This window comes from Salvelinus alpinus, chromosome 29, assembly GCF_045679555.1.
Source record: "Salvelinus alpinus chromosome 29, SLU_Salpinus.1, whole genome shotgun sequence".
Lineage (NCBI taxonomy): Eukaryota > Metazoa > Chordata > Actinopteri > Salmoniformes > Salmonidae > Salvelinus > Salvelinus alpinus.
The window spans coordinates 39,718,832-39,737,371 of record NC_092114.1 but is presented as its reverse complement, the minus strand read 5'-3'; the positions used below and the strand labels follow the sequence as shown (position 1 = coordinate 39,737,371).

Below are 18,540 nucleotides of genomic sequence, written 5' to 3'. Positions count from 1 at the left end.
CATTTATGAAAAATAAAACACTAATATATCTTGATTAGATAACTATTTAAACCCCTAAGTCAATACATGATAGAATCACCTTTGGCAGTGATTACAGCTGTCAGTCTTTCTGGGTAAGTCTAAGATCTTTCTGCACATGGATTGTGCAACATTTGCCCATTATTCTTCTCAAAATTCTTCAAGATCTGACAAATTGGTTGTTGATCATTGCTAGACAACCATTTTTAGGTCTTGCCATAGTGTTAACTTAAATCTGCTTATAAAACTAACTCGGCCACTCAGAAATATTCACTGTCTTCTTGGTAAGCAACTCCAGTGTAGATTTATGTTTAGGTTATTGTCCTGCTGAAAGGTGAATTCGTCTCCCAGTGTCTTGTCACGTTCGTCGTATGAATCGGACCAAGGCGCAGCATGGTATGCGTACATTCTTTATTATAATAAGAATGAACACTGAACAAACTAACTAAAATAACAAAACAAACCATGAAGCTAATATGAATAGTGCAGACAGGCAACTAAACATAGAACAAGAACCCAGGAACACCAAAGGGAAATTGGCTACCTAAATATGATCCCCAATCAGAGACAACGACAAACAGCTGCCTCTGATTGGGAAACATATCAGGCCACCATAGACATACAAATCACCTAGACCTACAAAAACCCTAGACATACAAAAAAACCTAGACAATACAAAACTAACGTACCCACCCTAGTCACACCCTGACCTAACCAAAATATAAAGAAAACAGAAATATATCAGGTCAGGGTTAGTATTGTGGAGTGAGTACAATGTTGTTGATCCATCCTTAGATTTCTCCTATCACAGCCACTAAACTCTGTAACTGTTTTAAAGTCACCATGTTCACCCTAGTGAAATCCCTGAGTGTTTTCCTTCCTTTCCGGCAACTGAGTTAGGAAGGAAGCCTGTATCTTTGTAGTGACTGGGTGTATTGATACACCATCCAAAGTGAAATAAAAAAATTCCCCATGCTCAAAGGCATATTCAATGTCTGCTTTTTAATTTGTACTCATCTATCTATAGGTGCCCTTCTTTGTGAGGCATTGGAAAACATTTTTCTTTAAAAAAATGTAATCCATTTTAAATTCAGGCTGTAACACAAAATGTGGAAGAAGTCAAGGGGTGTAAATAGGTACACCCATCTAGTACTAGGTCAGACCGCCCTTTGCCTCCAGAACAGCCTGAATTCTTTAGGGCATTCTACAAGGTACATTCATGCTGCGAACAGCCCGTTCCATCTCGTCTGAAAGATGCTCTATTGGGTTAAGGTCCAGGGACTGACCAGGCCACTCAAGTAAACTGAACTTACTGTCATGTTCCAGGCTATGTTTTTCCACTCCTCAGTTGTCCAGTGTTGGTGATAACATGCCCACTGGAGCTGCTTCTTCTTGTTTTTAGCTGATAGGAGTGAAACCCGGTGTGGTCGTCTACTGCAATAGCCCATTCGTTAAAAGGATCATCGAGTTGTGTGTTCCGAGATGCAGTTCTGCACACCACTGTTGTACTGCGCCGTTATTTGTCTGTCTGTGGCCCGCCTCTTATTTAGCACGAATCTTGCCATTCTCCTTCGACCTCTCATCAACGAGCTGTTTTCGCCCACAGGGCTGCTGCTGACTGGATGTTTTTTGTTTGTCGCACCATTCTCGGTAAACCCTAGATAGACACTGTTGTGCGTGAGAAGCCCAGGAGGGCGGCTGTTTCTGAGATACTGGATCCAGTGCGCCTGGCACCGACAATCATACCCCGCTCAAAGTTGCTTAGGTCACTCGTTTTGCCCATTCTAACGTTCAACCGAACAGTAACTGAATGCCTCGAAGTCTGTCTGCATGCTTTATATAGCAAGCACAGACCACGTGACCCACTGTCTGTAGGAGTGACCCATTTTCGTGAACGGGGTGGTATATAAAAAAAACTGTCCAGTGAGTGTATATTTCCACACTATGAGGTAGGAACAATACTGTGAAATTGTAAATATGATGATAATACCCTTTTAGTGTAAGAGCTGTTTGAAAAGAATGCCTGTTTTGGTGGGATGGAGTTTTGGCCTGCCTTGTGACATGATAAATTAGTTGATAGACCAATAAGAAAGAGTTCCAAACCTCTCTGCCAATAACAGCTAGTTTTCCATTTTACCCTCCCCACTCAGCCCACTCCCAGATAATCCCAGAAAAATTATTGCTTGAGAAATTGATCTTTGCTAAGAAGAATGCATTTTTTATTTTAAATTAAAACAATCACAGTAAAGTACTTAATTGTTACCTAGAAATGATTTGATATTGAGATAAAAACCGCTGCATTGGGCTTTTAAGATTTTTGTTGCTAGCCCATTCTGAAGAAAATGCCAAAGGATCATCTTTGATGCGTAAATTATTATACTGAACAAAAATATAAACGCAACATGTAAAGTGTTGGTCCCATGTTTCATGAGCTGAAATAAAAGATCCCAGAAATGTTCCATTTGCACAAAAAGCTTATTTCACTTAAATTCTGTGCACAATTTTTTTTACATCCCTGTTAGTGAGCATTTCGCCTTTGCCAAGATAATCCATCCACCTAAAAGGTGTCGCATATCAAAAAAATGCATGATCATATCACAGGTGTACCTTGTGCTGGTGACAATAAAAGACCACTAAAATGTGCACGAGTATTCCTGTCTGTAATAAAGCCCTTTTGTGGGGAAAAACTGGGTGGGCCTGGCTCCAAAGTGGGAGAAATTGTTGAATGTAGCGATCATATTGTTGTTCTATATACAGTTGAAGTCAGAAGTTTACATACACTTAGGTTGGAGTCATTAAAACTCATTTTTTCAACCACTCCACAAATTTCTTGTTAACAAACTATAGTTTTGGCAAGTCGGTTAGGACATCTACTTTGTGCATGAAACAAGTAATGTTTCCAACAATTGTTTACAGACAGATTATTTCACTTATAATTCATTGTATCACAATTCCAGTGGGTCAGAAGTTTACATACACTAAGTTGACTGTGCCTTTAAACAGCTTGGAAAATTCAAGAAAATTATGTTGTGGCTTTAGAAGATTCTGATAGGCTAATTTACATCATTTGAGTCAAAAGGAGGTGTACCTGTGGATGTATTTCAGGGCCTACCTTCAAACTCAGTGCCTCTTTGCTTGACATCATAGGAAAATCAAAAGAAATCAGCCAAGACCTCAGAAAAAAAAGACCTCTACAAGTCTAGTTCATCCTTGGGAGCAATTTCTAAACGCCTGAAGGTACCACGTTCATCTGTACAAACAATAGTACGCAAGTATAAACACCATGGGACCACGCAGCCGTCATACAGCTCAGGAAGGAGACGCGTTCTGTCTCCTAAAGATGAACGTACTTTGGTGCAAAAAGTGCAAATCAATCCCAGAACAACAGAAAAGGACCTTGTGAAGATGCTGGAGGAAACAGGTACAAGAGTATCTATATCCACAGTAAAACGAGTCCTACATAACCTAAAAGACCGCTCAGCAAGGAAAAAGCCACTGCTCCAAAACCACCATAAAAAAAGCCAGACTACAGTTTGCAACTGCACATGGGGACAAAGATTGTACTTTTTTGAGAAATATCCTCTGGTCTGATGAAACAAAAATAGAACTGTTTGGCCATAATGACCATTGTTATGTTTGGAGGAAAAAGGGGGAAGCTTGCAAGCCAAAGAACACCATCCCAACCGTGAAGCACGGGGGTGGCAGCATCATGTTGTGGGGGTGCTTTTCTGCAGGAGGGACTGGTGCACTTCACAAAATAGATGGCATCATGAGGGGGGAAACTGATGTAGACATATTGAAGCAACATCTCAAGACATCAGTCAGGAAGTTAAAGCTTGGTCGCAAATGGGTCTTCCAAATGAACAATGACCCCAAGCATACTTCCAAAGCTGTGGTAAAATGGCTTTAGGACAAAGTCAAGATATTGGAGTGGCCATCACAAAGCCCTGAACTCAATTCTATAGAAAATATGTGGGCAGAACTGAAAAAGCGTGTGCGAGCAATGAGGCCTACAAACCTGACTCAGTTACACCAGCTCTGTCAGGAGGAATGGGACAAAATTCACCCAACTTATTGTGGGAAGCTTGTGGAAGGCTACCAAAAACATTTGACCCAAGTTAAACAATTTAAAGGCAATGCTACCAAATACTAATTGAGTGTATGTAAACTTCTGACCCACTGGGAATGTGATGAAAGCTGAAATAATTCATTCTCTCTACTATTATTCTGACATTTCACATTCTTAAAATAAAGTGGTGATCCTAACTGGTCCTAACTGACCTAAAACAGGGAATTTTTACTGGGATTAAATGTCAGGAATTGTGAAAAACTGAGTTTAAATGTATTTGGCTAAGATGTATGTACATTTCTGATGTAAACTGTACATGAAAAAGGTTGTTTCACCTCACTATCTAACAGAGCTCAAGAGGATTTAAAAATTCCAAAAGGTGTCAAAGATGAACTGCAATAGAAGAGGACACCATGGGAATGCTAGCACCTGCGTTTTCTGTCCCCACTCTCTCGATTTGACTGCAATGCTGACATTCCAGCACCTAGGAAGGCTCTAGAACTCTATATTTGTAACCTCTGCCACTGGCCGACTGGGACATCCTTTCTGCTGTCATCGACTATTTGACAAATTGCTAACAAACTGGTGCTATCCAATCCACCAATAGCAGGGTGACAAAACCCAGCTGAGGCTGTCCCACGAGGACATGCTTTGACCCAAACGCCTGTCCTGCTCCACTGTCCTCCGCCTTCCACCCAGCCGTTAGTGCTTCTTGGTATGTGTGTGTGTGTGTGTGCTCGCACGCCCTGTCTGTCTGCCTGCCTGCGTGTTTGTTTAGTGGCAGTGTGTCCGCAACATGTGCTGACCCCTGTGTGTGCTGCAGAGCCTGGAGAGCCAGCGACGTGCCGCAGTAAAAGCAGCTTCCTGCTCCAGTGAGCAGCTTTGACTAAGGTTTTAACGCTGCACACACTCCAGCTAAGGTGCTCATCAGCTGAGCTAAGGCCACCACGCCTATAATCACTCCAACTAATCTTAACCTACTATCACTTTACCATGACTGATATTAGCTATCAGCGCCCTGGCAGAGGTGTCAGTGATGTATAATTTCTTTCTGGCTGTGAATTTGGACCTCTTTATTTAGCGTGAGACGGTACTTAGAACGTGTTGCCAAGGTTGAGCAGAATAGATGAGTTCAGAGAAATTGTTTTTGGAGGAAAACAATTGATGCCCATCCAAATGAGTTCCTAGCAGCACACAATCTGGATTTTTTTTAACCATTCATGCACACACTTGGCTTATATCCACCTCGTATCAATTTCAAAACACAGAGCTGTTGTATAAGAATGTAAATGCAGGTTGCATTGTAGTTCATCCCAGACTTGCACTGATTTATGGGTGGATGAATCAACATAAATCTCATTGACATGTATCATTATGATTTAATCAACAGAGAGTGGTGTTCCGTGTGACTGACAGAAATCCTCCCCAATAAACAAAACAGAATCTGATCGCTAACATGAGTCACCGTAACTGAATCATTACAGGTACAAGCTCGTATAACTGTCATTAATCAACATAAAGCAATTCGATTTCTGATGATATCCAGATCCGAAGCTGACCTCAAAACATAAATTCTGTAGCGTCAACTCCGTAGCGTCAACATCCGAAACGTCAACATCCGAAACGTCAACTCTGCAACCAGAATAAAAGGGCAATAGATTGACAAACCATATTAAATTCTTAAGCTATTGTACATACCTCCTGACATTTCCTGGGCAAGAGTTTTGTCCAGAGGGGGGAAAAAAATAGATAACGTCCCACCAAGTGATTTACTGTAAATAGTGGTGATTTTCCTCCATCTAGCTCAAGCAGAATATGAATATGGCTTTCTAATTATCGACCAGGCCCTGTGTGTGTTCCCTGGAAAGTGATAGAGGTCTCAGCACCACAGTATAGAGAGCTCTGCAGAGCTAGGAGGTGTCAGTGGAGTTGGGATGAAAGAGCACAGAGACAAATGATCTTAATCGTATCATACACCACGGTTACTTATTGCCGGAAATAGCCTTCTTGGTGCTTCCTTGAAATTCAGTCGGTGTAGATTGACCATCTATCGATAGAACTTGGGGAATTTAATTCTGTGGGCCCATCAATTACTATCCCAGGGTTAATAGTATACTGTACCTGTAAATTGTATGAGCATAGTCCTGCTGCAATGTGGACTATTTAGCATATTCTTTTTACAGTTGGATGTTACGTACACTCTGTATGAAAACATGCTGCTGTGTTAGCCTAGTGAAGTGGTAAGTACTCAATACACATGTATGTAAAGTGTAGACCATGAATGTAAAGCGTGGGCCGTCAATGTAAAGCGTGGGCCATCAATGTAAAGCGTGGGCCATCAATGTAAAGTGTGGGCCATCACTGTAAAGCGTGGGCCATCAATGTAAAGCGTGGGCCATCAATGTAAAGCGTGGGCCATCAATGTAAAGCGTGGGCCATCACTGTAAAGCGTGGGCCATCAATGTAAAGCGTGGGCCATCAATGTAAAGCGTGGGCCATCAATGTAAAGCGTAGGCCATCAATGTAAAGCGTGGGCCATCAATGTAAAGCGTGGGCCATCAATGTAACGTGTGGGCCATCAATGTAAAGCGTAGGCCATGAATGTAAAGCGTAGGCCATCAATGTAAAGCGTAGGCCATATATGTAAAGCGTAGGCCATCAATGTAAAGCGTAGGCCATCAATGTAAAGCGTAGGCCATATATGTAAAGTGTAGACCATGAATGTAAAGCGTAGGCCATCAATGTAAAGTGTAGGCCATATATGTAAAGTGTAGGCCATCAATGTAAAGTGTAGACCTCGCTTTGGCACACACAGTACATAAAAAAGGCACATACACACCAGGGTTGAGGATCTACATTTCAAACATTTAACAGACACTCATCCAGTGCGACTTCCAGTAGAGAGTGGATACATTTTTCATACTCGTCCCTTCGTGGCAATTGAACCCACAACCCTGGCATTAAAATCACCATGCTCTACCAACTGAGCCACACAGGATCTGCTCAAATTACAATTCAATAATGGAAAAAAGGATGTTTATTTTGCATGACTTGATAAACTGAATAAACTGAAAAGTAGAAGCTATTCATTTCAAAGGTTATACATTTTCAGATTTTTTTTATTCAAATCACTTCCTGAATTGACTGCCTTCAATTTCGAATTGAGCCCAACCCTGATACACACTCACACAGCTTGAGAGCTTGTACATCAACACACTCCATCAAACACATTACTAAAAAAAGGAACACACACATATACTCAACAAAAATATAAACGCAACATCCAACAATTGAAAAGATATTACTGAGTAACAGTTTCTGTAAGGAAATCAGAATTGAAATATATTTATTAGACCCTAATCTATGGATTTCAAATAACTGGGCATAGGCCCACCCACTTGGCAGCCCACCCACTGGGGAGCCAGGCCCAGCCAATAAGAATGGGGTTTTCCCCACAAAAAGGCTTTATTACAGACAGAAAAACTCATCAGCAATACCCCTCCCCCAACCCCTCCACCCCCCAAAACGATCCCGCAGGTGAAGGAGCCAGATGTGGATGTCCTGGGCTGGTGTGTTGTGAGGCCGGTTGGATGTACTGCCAAATTCTCTAAAACAACGTTGGAGGCAGGTTTTTATATTATTATTTAAAAAAATGTTTACCCCTTCTACTCCCAAATTTCGTGATATCCAATTGGTAGTTACAGTCTTGTCCCATCGCTGCAAGTCCCATACGGACTCGGCAGAGGCCAAGAGCCATGCGAGCCATGGGTCTCCCGGTTCTGGCAGGGTGCGGACACAGCCCGGGATCAAACCCGGATCTGTAGGCACGCCTCTAGCACTGCGATGCAGTGCCTCAGACCGCTACGCCACTTGGGAGGCCCTGTAGGCAGCTTATGGTAAAGAAATGAACATCAAATTCTCTGGCACAGGGAATGCTGGACATTCCTGCAGTCAGCATGCCAATTGAACGCTCCCTGAAAACACAAGACATCTTTTGCATTGTGTTGTGTGACCAAACTGCACATTTTAAGTGGCCTTTTACTGACCCTAGCACAAGGTGCACCTGTGTAATGATCATGCTGTTTAATCATCTTCTTGATATGGCACACCTGTCAGATGGATGGATTATCTTGGCAAAGGGGAAATGCTCACTAATAGGGATGTAAACAAATTTGTGCACATCATTTGTGAGAAATAAGCTTTTTTGTGCGTATGGAACATTTCTGGGATTGAGTTTATATTTTGGTTCAGTATAATTACATAAGCACATCGCATTGAGGACACAAACATACCAGTATAATTCTCTACAATCATCCACTAAGTACCTCAGGAGCATCATTCATCATCAACACTACTGCTTCACTCACATGTAAATACATCTTTCTCACACACACACACACACACACACACACACACACACACACACACACACACACACACACACACACACACACACACACACACACACACACACAGACACACCGACTAAATAGTCTACCCTTTAAATCGAGAGCATTAACACAAGCTCGCCACTATAATCAAAAATAAGGGAGAGAAGAATTAAAAGAAAATTCCACCCCATAACTATCTTTTGTTATTAGTCCATTGTTGACATCGTCCCAAAATGTTTTGCTTGTCAGCACAAGTTTTCAAGATATACAACTTTCAAAATACAGAAATCATCCCAATATGATGCTGCGTTTTAAGAAAATGTTAACTTTTGAAAATGAATAGCTTCCACTTTTCAGTTGATTGAGTTCATTCAAAATATACAACCTTTCTTCGACTACTGAACTGTAATTCCTGTTTACTTCCTAAATTGACTGCCTTCAATTTTCCTTTAGTAGGAGGCAAGGTGCCTGTAGACACACAATAACGTACTCACACACCAAAAGAGAGGGGAGCGAGAGAGAGAGAGAGAGGAATACTCACAGAATGAATCACACGACACCAGGAGCCGATATCAAAAGATTCCCAGGGATGCAAGCCGGCTTAGTCCTGGCAGGGAGTAGGATACCCCACGGATAACAGGAATGGAGAAAGAGGAGTAAGATCCGAGAGGAGGGAGAGGCGGAGGGAGGGGCGAAGAGAAGGGGGGGGGGGGGGGTGGGGGTCGGGACTGGGTCTCTGGGTTTGAAGTAGGGGTTTCGAAGGATTTTCTATTTCCTTTCACCAAGCGGTGTTTTCTTCTTGATATGGTGATAAGATATAGTATGGGGGAAACCTATATAGGAGTACTGTCCAACCCCTAGGGATGTCCTTTACTAGGAAAAGATTCCCTTAGGGTGGAAAATTAGGAATTTTCTAGGGTAGAGAAAAATATCCAACAGCAGTGGAAAAAGGGATGCAGACAAACGGAAAGGGAAGTCTCTCACTTTCTGCCCCGACGGAGCAATGAGGAGATGGCAGAATGAAAGAGTGTGTGCTGCTAACAAATATAAGAGCTGGGGAGGAGAAAGACCATTCTGTTTCAATTGGAAAAAACAACTGTTTCTCTCTCCTGCCTTCCCTTTCGGCAAAAGCCTTCCTTGCTTCAACCAGAACGGCGCTCAAAAAGGATCTCGTTCCCGAGATTAAAAAGAGAGGGGGAGAAAAAAACTAACTAAATTAAGGAGGAAGGCGATAATGACGTGTATCTGTGGCACCTGTTCCCTTCTCGATTTCGGTTTCCTCTCACTCGTCCTCTCTCTGTATATCTCTCCCACCTGACTGGCAAGATTAAGGCATATAAATGATCAATTATCTTAATTGGCCCCGATTGTGGCGACAATCCAATCTTTCAGTCACTAGTTTTTTCTCTCTCTCTCTTTCCCCCCTCCCACTCTTTTTTTCCCCCTCTTGCACTCTCGCCTGAGGAACAGCGAGGAAGGTAGTGCAGAGAATGCCAATGACACTGGTGGGTGTCAGTCTAAAGGTTGGGATCCTACCACCCCACTATCTGACTGAAATGGCCCCCTTATCCTTACCCAGACCGCCACTCTATCCATCCGCCTGCCCAACCTTCCCTACGGATTCTCTCCCGTCTCTCTGCTCTCCTGTCTCCTCTATAACCGGGCTTCTGCAAATATCAGCCTGAGTCTTAGCCTCACTCTCTCTCACTTTGATCTTTTTAGATTCTCTACACCTGTTCCCCACTTGACTCCCTTTCTTTGTAACACTCTCTTTCTTAACCACACTTTATATATTTTTTTAACTAATTTCTTTGTTTCAGATGTCTTTTGCACCGGGAGGGCCAGAAGAATTTCATGCTGCCTCTGATTAAGCCAATAATAATTACTCAAAAGCAAAACTGAAACGATGGAAATATGAGAGAAGAGATGGGCAGACAATAACCTAGTTGCAATTTCAAATTCTCTCTCAGTTCTGGGTACTGAGAGTTAATCCACTGCTTTGTAGATCACAGCATGATACAAAAAGTATTTACGTTGAACCAAGATTACCTGGAACGATAATTCACCTCGTGTGAGACATCATACAGAATCCTTGGCAGGAAATTCTTGGGAACCGATGGCTTTCCTGTCTTTTAGTTCTCACATCCACTTGTGTGAAGCTGTATCATACAGAAAAATGACCCCAAATCCGCTCTTCATTCAACGTGGCAGCAAATGGAACGGGTTGCCATAGCACCCCCAAAGAAAGCCAGCTTGATGCAAAGTCTTTAGGTGTGAAGGACGCTGGGTACTCTAGAGGTTATCACACAGAAGAGTGGCCCCATGGAGGGAAGTGTGGCCCTTGGCAGGGCAGGCAATGGACCCCATGTGGAAAAGTCTCCAGGGGTGATTTGGAATCTGTAATGAAAGAGAAAGGGAGATTAAGAGGGTAGAATAGAGAGCGAAAGAGTGTGTGTGTGTGTGTGTGTGTGTGTGTGTGTGTGTGTAATTACACTGACATGTCTTGCATTTCAACCCCATATATCCACAGCCATTTTTTACAGTATGTCTCCCAGAAACTGCAATGTAAAAAAAAAAAATCTAATTTGATTTAATCTTATTCCATTTAATTATCAAGGGACCATGTTCAACTACAACATCAATTTCCTTAAAACTTCATAGCAGGCACAGTCACCTGTCAACATAAAAACGACCTTTGCAGTTGCGCAAACTATGACAGTCCATCCAATTAAAATAATGTATAGTTCAGCGGACTTCAAATCATATGTAAACACCACTTGCTCAAATCAGGAATGAACGATAACTTTCCTGCCAACTTAAAACGATAAAAGGTTACTAGCTGTGGAACCGGTTACATAATCATTTTAAGTTGTGGGAGGCAATTTTTTACAGTGTTTAGTACCTCACTAATGTCTCTTTACAGTACAGTACATCCATGTATGTATGTTACTCTCCCTGCAACATCGACATTTACACATGCATCTGCTGCAAACGTACACTGTCTAAATGTTCCCTTCCTGTTGTTATTACATTCCCAGCCCGGTCATATCAGAAACATGACCCCAAGGGCGTTCGTTTCAGAAAACGCAGAGGCTGTTCAGGGGGTAACAAAAAATGTAACACGTGTTTGAAAGTGCAGCCACAGCGGTGGACATAGGAGATGATCCGTAACAGCACGTTCCGTAATATTCCACCAACGTTTTAGTAACATTTGCCTAACGTTAGTTCCCTTTACGTAACGCCATCAGTGGCAGCTGGAGCCGAACAGCCGCAGCTTGCCTGCCATTGCGGGGGATGGTGGTCAAGTGGCCTCTGTGATCCACATGTAGCTACCGACTAGCGACTACACTCCGCTTTAGCACTTAGATCTGCTCGGCATCACCACAACACTCCAGCCGAAAGTGCATCTTCAGAGTACAACAAGCTCGAATGTACCGATTGTGTACGAGTTCTAACTGTGAAGGTGGATGCTTTCAACTCTTGTGAGACAGATCGACAGATGTTCGAGTGTGTGAGAACTGAAAGTGTGTGTGGTGAGTAGGTGTTGGGAGTTGGGAATTCATGTGACGGTGAACGATGATGGCAGGCAAATTAGCTGTATGCAGAGAAAAGCTACAGGCAAAGGATGCCCCTTATAACAGATCTCAGATCAGCTCTTCATCACCCCTGCTCTTACCGTAAACCAATCAGAGATGAAAAACAAACTGGCCCTGGATCTGTGCTTACGGGCAACTGCAATACGAGTATAAATGGCTTTCCAGTGGAATACACACAGTTTGAGCCTTTTAAACATGAGTAATGTCCCCTAAGCATTGTCTGATTTATCTCTGTTTACATCATCTGGGTTATAAATTGAGGCCCAGACAAAAGAAGTGCTGGTTTGCTCTGATATCATCTCGACTCTATTTCAATGTAATTTATAACTTCTGTTTCCAAACCCATGAGTTATTGTTTTTAAAATCACAGTTCTCTCCTTTTTTTCATTATTCGCTAGGCTAGGCTTCAGGTTGTTTTAGTCGCAGGCCATCTTTGCATCTTTCTACGCTAAAGCACCATGCACTGTATGTCTCAGAATGGGGAAACCTGTGGAACGGCCAGATGGCAAAGCAGTGTGTTTGTGTTCTTGTGTCTGTACCCCTTTGTGCATCTGTGTTTTCCTGGTTGTTTAAGAATGAGTGTGTGTGTGTATGTGAGTCAGGCTGTGTTTGTATGTGCACGAGAACCCACAACATCCCCTGAGGTGTAGCTATAGTGTTATTGAACAAACACTGGTTTGTCATTGCTGTGTTCTATCCCCGAACGTCACTTGCTATCTATGGCACAACACAACCCTGCTTCCGGTGTTTACACCAATGCAACAACCAAACCTACCATCACTCCATCACACGGAGTGATGGTGATATCAGTAGCAGAACACTGCTTGTGCTATTACCACCCTCAATCACCCAGAGTGACGGCTAGCATCAGCATACAGCCATACATTCCTTATGGCTTTTCAGACACTGACAAAAATATATGTTGGGGTCAATGGAACTGTGGTGATGGTAGTGGTGAATGGTACGGGGATGTCATGGACGTGGAGTAGGGGTGAGAGAACTGGGGGGAAGAAGGGAGGGGGGTTGTCTGGACAAATGGGGATGGCGGGGGTGGGGGAGTTTGCTGTGAGAAACGTTTTTTGACCCAAAAGTCCATGGTTTAGGTTGCATGTCAGTTCACTTCCAGTTTCGTTCATATGTATGCCCCCTCGATGGATGGCTCGGTGGGTGACGGTGGGAATGAGTGATGAGAGAAACAAGGGAACGAGAAAGAGAAGGAGAGGAAAAGAGGGGAGCGAAAGAGAGTAAGGTGATAAAATGGCTGATGGATGACAGTAGTCGATTTGGATGAGGGGTGATTGATGAGAAACAATGGACAAATACAGACGGTCGAGATAAAGACGTGACAGAAAAAAAAGGGAATGAGAGAACGGGAGGAGAAGAAAAGGGGGAGAAAAGAGGGAAAAACACCACACTCACCCATCCCAGTCCCCTCTCCATGGGCGAACGGTTGCCCCTGCGAGATTAGCGGTTGCCACGGAGAGCTAGTGAGGGAGTCCTCAGCCAAATGCCAAATGGACAGCTATAATGAGCATGTGCACCAGCGCCGGGAAAAAGAGGAGATAGAAGGGGAGAAGGGGAGGAGGAAGGGGGAAAACAGAGAGAGAAAACAGAGAGAAGAAGAGCAGAGGAGAAACACTACGACCCTATCAGGACTGTGTCCCTTCAGCATTTCTTGAATTCCCCAAAATCCGTCCCGTCCAAATCCCCTTTTCCAAACAGAATGATAGATCACTTTCTTTCCAAGAGGCAACCACAGCTCCAGAGTCTATTGACAGGCAGACAGATACACACACTCCCTCTCAAATACATGCAGGGCAAACGCTGTCACAATGACACCCCGAAACGGCTCCCCAGGCTGTCACAAGAAGAGAGAAATTGCCCTCCTCCTCTCTGTGCCTCTGTGGTGCTCCTCTTGTTCATAGAGACCAGTCCATTTAGAGATGAGTGAAAGCCGTGTAATTGCTCCTCTGTTCCCCTTTTCCTTTTTGACTCCTCTCTTTTCTATCTAACACCTCTCTTCCTGTTGTGCCTCCGCATTGAGCACGCTGTACTTCCACAGTGTGTGGCTAGCGAAGGAACCGACTGCAATCACCACCCGCAAGCTCTTGCTCTCTCTGCTCATTGTATCTCAATACCTCTTCAGCTCTCTCTCCAATCCAATCAGCTCTCTCTCTCTGTCAAATATCAACTGGCTGCCACCCTTTCATCCCCTTCTGTCAATCAAGGAAACATAAAATAAACATCAGCCAGTCTCTCTCCCTCGCTCGCGCTCACACACGTGCCCGTGATGAATTCTCTCACATGGCCATTCATCTTCCTTATGTTGTTTAACCACGTTCGTTTGTGTCACACACACACACACACACACACACACACACACACACACACACACACACACACACACACACACACACACACACACACAGGCAGGCATATTGTAACATACTCACACAGTAACACACTGACATACAGATGTAGGATCTTAATTGGATCATCCTGTAGCAGGAGAACATTCCTGCAACGCAGGAAATGTAAAACTTGTCGTGTATTTGAGGTTTAAAAAGGTTGAACATTTCTGACTTGATTTTCCCTTAAGAAAATTGTATCGACCCCTACAAAAATGTACATTCATTATAATCCACATAATAATTCACATTTCCTGTTGCGGCAGGAATATTTTCCTGCTGTATCAAACTGGCTCAAATTAAGATCCTACATCTGTAGAACTACACTGAAATCCATGCACAAACAAACACACAGGCATATCAATGTCTATCCACACACTACAAAGCACACCATATTCTGTTTATGAGTCACAGGAACAAACACACACATACTGTACACACATGAGCACACAAAACACACAAGCTATGTGGTTAAACAACATAAGACAGATGAATGGCTACGGGAGAGAATTCATCGCTGAGGACACGTGTGTGTGTTCAGCAGTAGTAGCACCCAGTAGAATAGAGTAGAATAGGGTAGAATAGAGTGAAAAGGAATGCCTGATCACAGGGGGAGACAGGGCTCATAAACCTTCTGCCCCACTGGAGTGTTACGTACCGTCGTCCCTCATAATAAATTAGACTTTTCCTTTTTTGTCCTCTCAATGCAGAGCCCCCTGGGCCATGGTGTATAGGTGCTCCCCTCCCCGTCATCCTCTTACACCCCCCACTCCCACACACACACACAGCCTACACTACACAGTCACATAGGCTATAGGACTCACAATAAAGCATTTGCTATGGAAAGCTCCCTAAATCAATGGTACACACAATCTCGATATCCATTTGTATTTGGTCGGGAACTAGTCACGGCGTGTGACTGCCACTGGGTTCTTAAGACACAGCAGGAAATGAGAAGCACTCACTGGGACGTTATTGACATAAAGAACATGGCTAGCTCCAAATCTTTATATGAGATTAGGTCAAATGACAGGGAGAGATAAAGCAAGAAAAACTGAAAGACTGAGAAAATAAAATGCGAGGTGATGCAAATTGAGTCACGACCGATCACGAAATCAATACTGCCTAGATATTCAGAAGGATGAAACATGACCGGGAATGTCTAGTACGTCAGAATTGAAACTATAAAACTAAATCAGAACCAGCCTAGATGTATTGGAAAACAAGTACATGAGCCACATGCAAATGTCAAGCTACATTCTACGGCCTGCAAGTCACACATACTAAAAATGAACGCACATCTACACACACACACACACACACACACACACACACAGTAACATACCAGCACACGCTAATGCATTCACACACAAGCACACCTTGACTTTAGTGTCCCCTGATTAAGGGCAGTGTGGTCCCCACGTATCTTTATCTGCATGTAAAAACTGTGGTGTTTTATCGTCCTCGTTCACTCTTCCGGTCCTCTCCTTTCAGGGCCCGTCTGTGTGGTCCCACTGTTCACCACAGCCTGAGAACACTATGGAGGGGAAAGCCAGAGAGAGTGAGAGAGTGTCAGAGAGAGGTGTGCTAGGAAGATTATGAAGGGGAAAGCCAGAGAGCGTTAGAGGGTGAGGGAGAGCAGGGGGGGGGGGGGGTAAAAAAAAAAAAAAAGCAGAGAACTGACATTCAGCCCCGGCGCCATACCTCGCCTGTGGAATAATGATTATGCTCTCAGCATGCCAGTCACTATCAATGAGTGAGTGAGCAAGAGAGAGGAGAGGAGGGAAGAGCGGGAGAAGGAAAGCAATGCATTGGGGGAGAAACAAGGTGAATAAGAGAGAGGGTGGAGTGAAAGGGGGATTGAGCGGGGGGGCTATAAAAAAATTAAAAAAGAGCCCCGGGGCCTATGATTTCTTAATCTGACTCACACACATGCACACACTCAGCAAATCACTGCAGGTAGTACCCATTCTCAGCAATGCCAGATGCCACGTGTATGAGCGATGCTGTGGGGAGGGGGCTTGGCAAGGATAATCATAGGTCAAAAAGATGGTGCACAGGACTTGAATTATGTACAGAAAATAACACTGTATGACTGTAAATGTGAGGATATGATTCTGGACTAAAACTACAGAGAAAAGATAAACAGGAAGAGAATGTCCCCTCAAACTAGGAAGAATACATCCTCCCAAAACAGGAAGGACATATGCTCTTAAACCAGGTTCCCCACACAACGTTGACACAACACTAAAGGGACACATTCACTGATAAAAGGGACTAGCTGTTTCCACGCTTGCCCTTTTCCAGCAGCGGACACATTTCTGTCATTGTTTATGTGGATGGGCTAGTCACCCATCATACAGCTGCCATTTTAGGTCTCAGCTGTGGCTGTTAGGTAGTAGGGGGCCTAATCAGTGTTACATGTTAAAGCCTCCCCCATTTCAGACAGGCAACACCTGACATAAGCGTCATGATTTGGCTTATTTTACATGACGCAAATTGAGAAATATGATCTGGCAGAGAAAATGAATTGCTGAGATTTCACTACCGTAATGCCTAGATGAGATGATCTATCTTGTTTGCGTGGCTACTCTAGCGCCTCGTCCAAATTTGAAGTGCGAAGAAGACAAAATGAAGTAACAATGACGAATAGCCATAATATAAATTCTGAAATCACGATTGAGCAGAAATAGACTCTGAATGAGCTCCAATGAAGCTCCGAAATGTCAAAAGGGAGTTACACCATTGAAGTTGACATGGACAAAGTGGTTACGTGACGTGTGACAAGACTTTACACAAACTGTTGGAAGGTTAAACGCTCCGTCTCACCACCCTCTAGATTCTTACCTCAGGAGTGTTCGAAAACAAACCAAGTTTGAACTTGTTGGGCTCCTGCCTCTCCAATGTCTGGCACAGGAATCACATCAGTGGCAAGAGTTGTTAGAGGCTTTCACTGCTTAATGTAGTAGACACATGAAGCAAGTGGCAAGTGCACCATATCCCCGTCTCAAGCACCAATGCTTGTATCCAAGAATTGCTGACATTTGTTGGATCTTCTTGACATTAGCTGGATTTCAGAGCATGCAGACACAGCAAAATAAAATAAAAATGTAATGCTCTTTAGGGCTTTTCACACCACTGACCCAAACCGAGCCAGGCCAAACCAAGCTGTACTGAGCTGGCCTGGTTACGCATCTACCGTAGTTGCTGGAACTGTGCTTAAAAGGAGAATGTGAAAAGAGAATATCCAAGCCAGCAACTTTAGTCTGAAACAGGTAAAAATGTTAAGACATTAGCCTCATTCATTCTTGATCTCACTGACTAAATCGGAATGATAATACGACAAAGCAAATGACCGACACTTGTCCTTCATTTCAAGGTTTATGTCAGTTCAACGTGCAGCCATTCTGTTTTAACGACACCCCCCGCGATGCATACACACCATAGGAAGTGAGGGCACTTCAAGCTTGATGCTTCATTTGACAGTACAAGTGTCTCATTGACTTAACTGCCTACATGCCCATCTGCCCGCATTGCAGACATGCTCCTGGAAAAACAGATCAATTTCAGTTCCAGGCTGACCTGGTGTCAAAATTTGCTGGCATTCTAAACAAGCCTGGCTGGGACTGACACCATTAGCACTTGGATGCCTCTAACCCAGACAGCTGCCAACAGTCTGCATCCTTAGACCTCCCTCCCCACCGTATCAACTGCTGTCAAGGGATTTGTTACCACAAATATACCACTAAATAGCTTTCCCACGGCAAACAATCTCTATCTGAATCAAAGCCTAGTTTACCTAGCTTTGGGGACCCTTTTCGGTAAGTGGGTATTGTAATTCACAGATCCTTCAGTTCACCTTGTTCTTAATTCTCACTCTGAGCAAGGGAGAACAGGTCATTGTTGACTAGTAACATAGTGAGTAAAACTATTTAGAATCAGAAACATTTTGTCAAGCAAGTAATTTAGTGAAGGGCTTACATTTATTGTCTTGCCAATAAAACCCATTGAATCGTTTGAGAGAACCCCCATGCTGTCTTCCTGCAAAAGGATGCAAA

At 43.4% G+C, this 18,540-nt stretch overlaps 1 protein-coding gene across 4 annotated transcripts in view; it reads right to left on the bottom strand.

Moving 5' to 3' along the window:
- LOC139559003 (glutamate receptor ionotropic, kainate 5-like) overlaps positions 1 to 14,476 on the bottom strand; it is a 92,415-nt gene extending 77,939 nt beyond the window's left edge. For 3 of the 4 annotated variants that reach the window (XM_071374591.1, XM_071374590.1, XM_071374593.1), the window contains exons 1-2: positions 13,494 to 14,476; positions 10,528 to 10,875 (exon numbers count right to left, since the gene is read on the bottom strand). The gene's annotated coding sequence lies outside the window, so the exon portion shown is untranslated. The remainder of the gene's footprint in view (positions 1 to 10,527; positions 10,876 to 13,493) is intronic. The other variant, XM_071374592.1, reaches the window with a different exon arrangement.
- Positions 14,477 to 18,540: the final 4,064 nt, after the last annotated feature.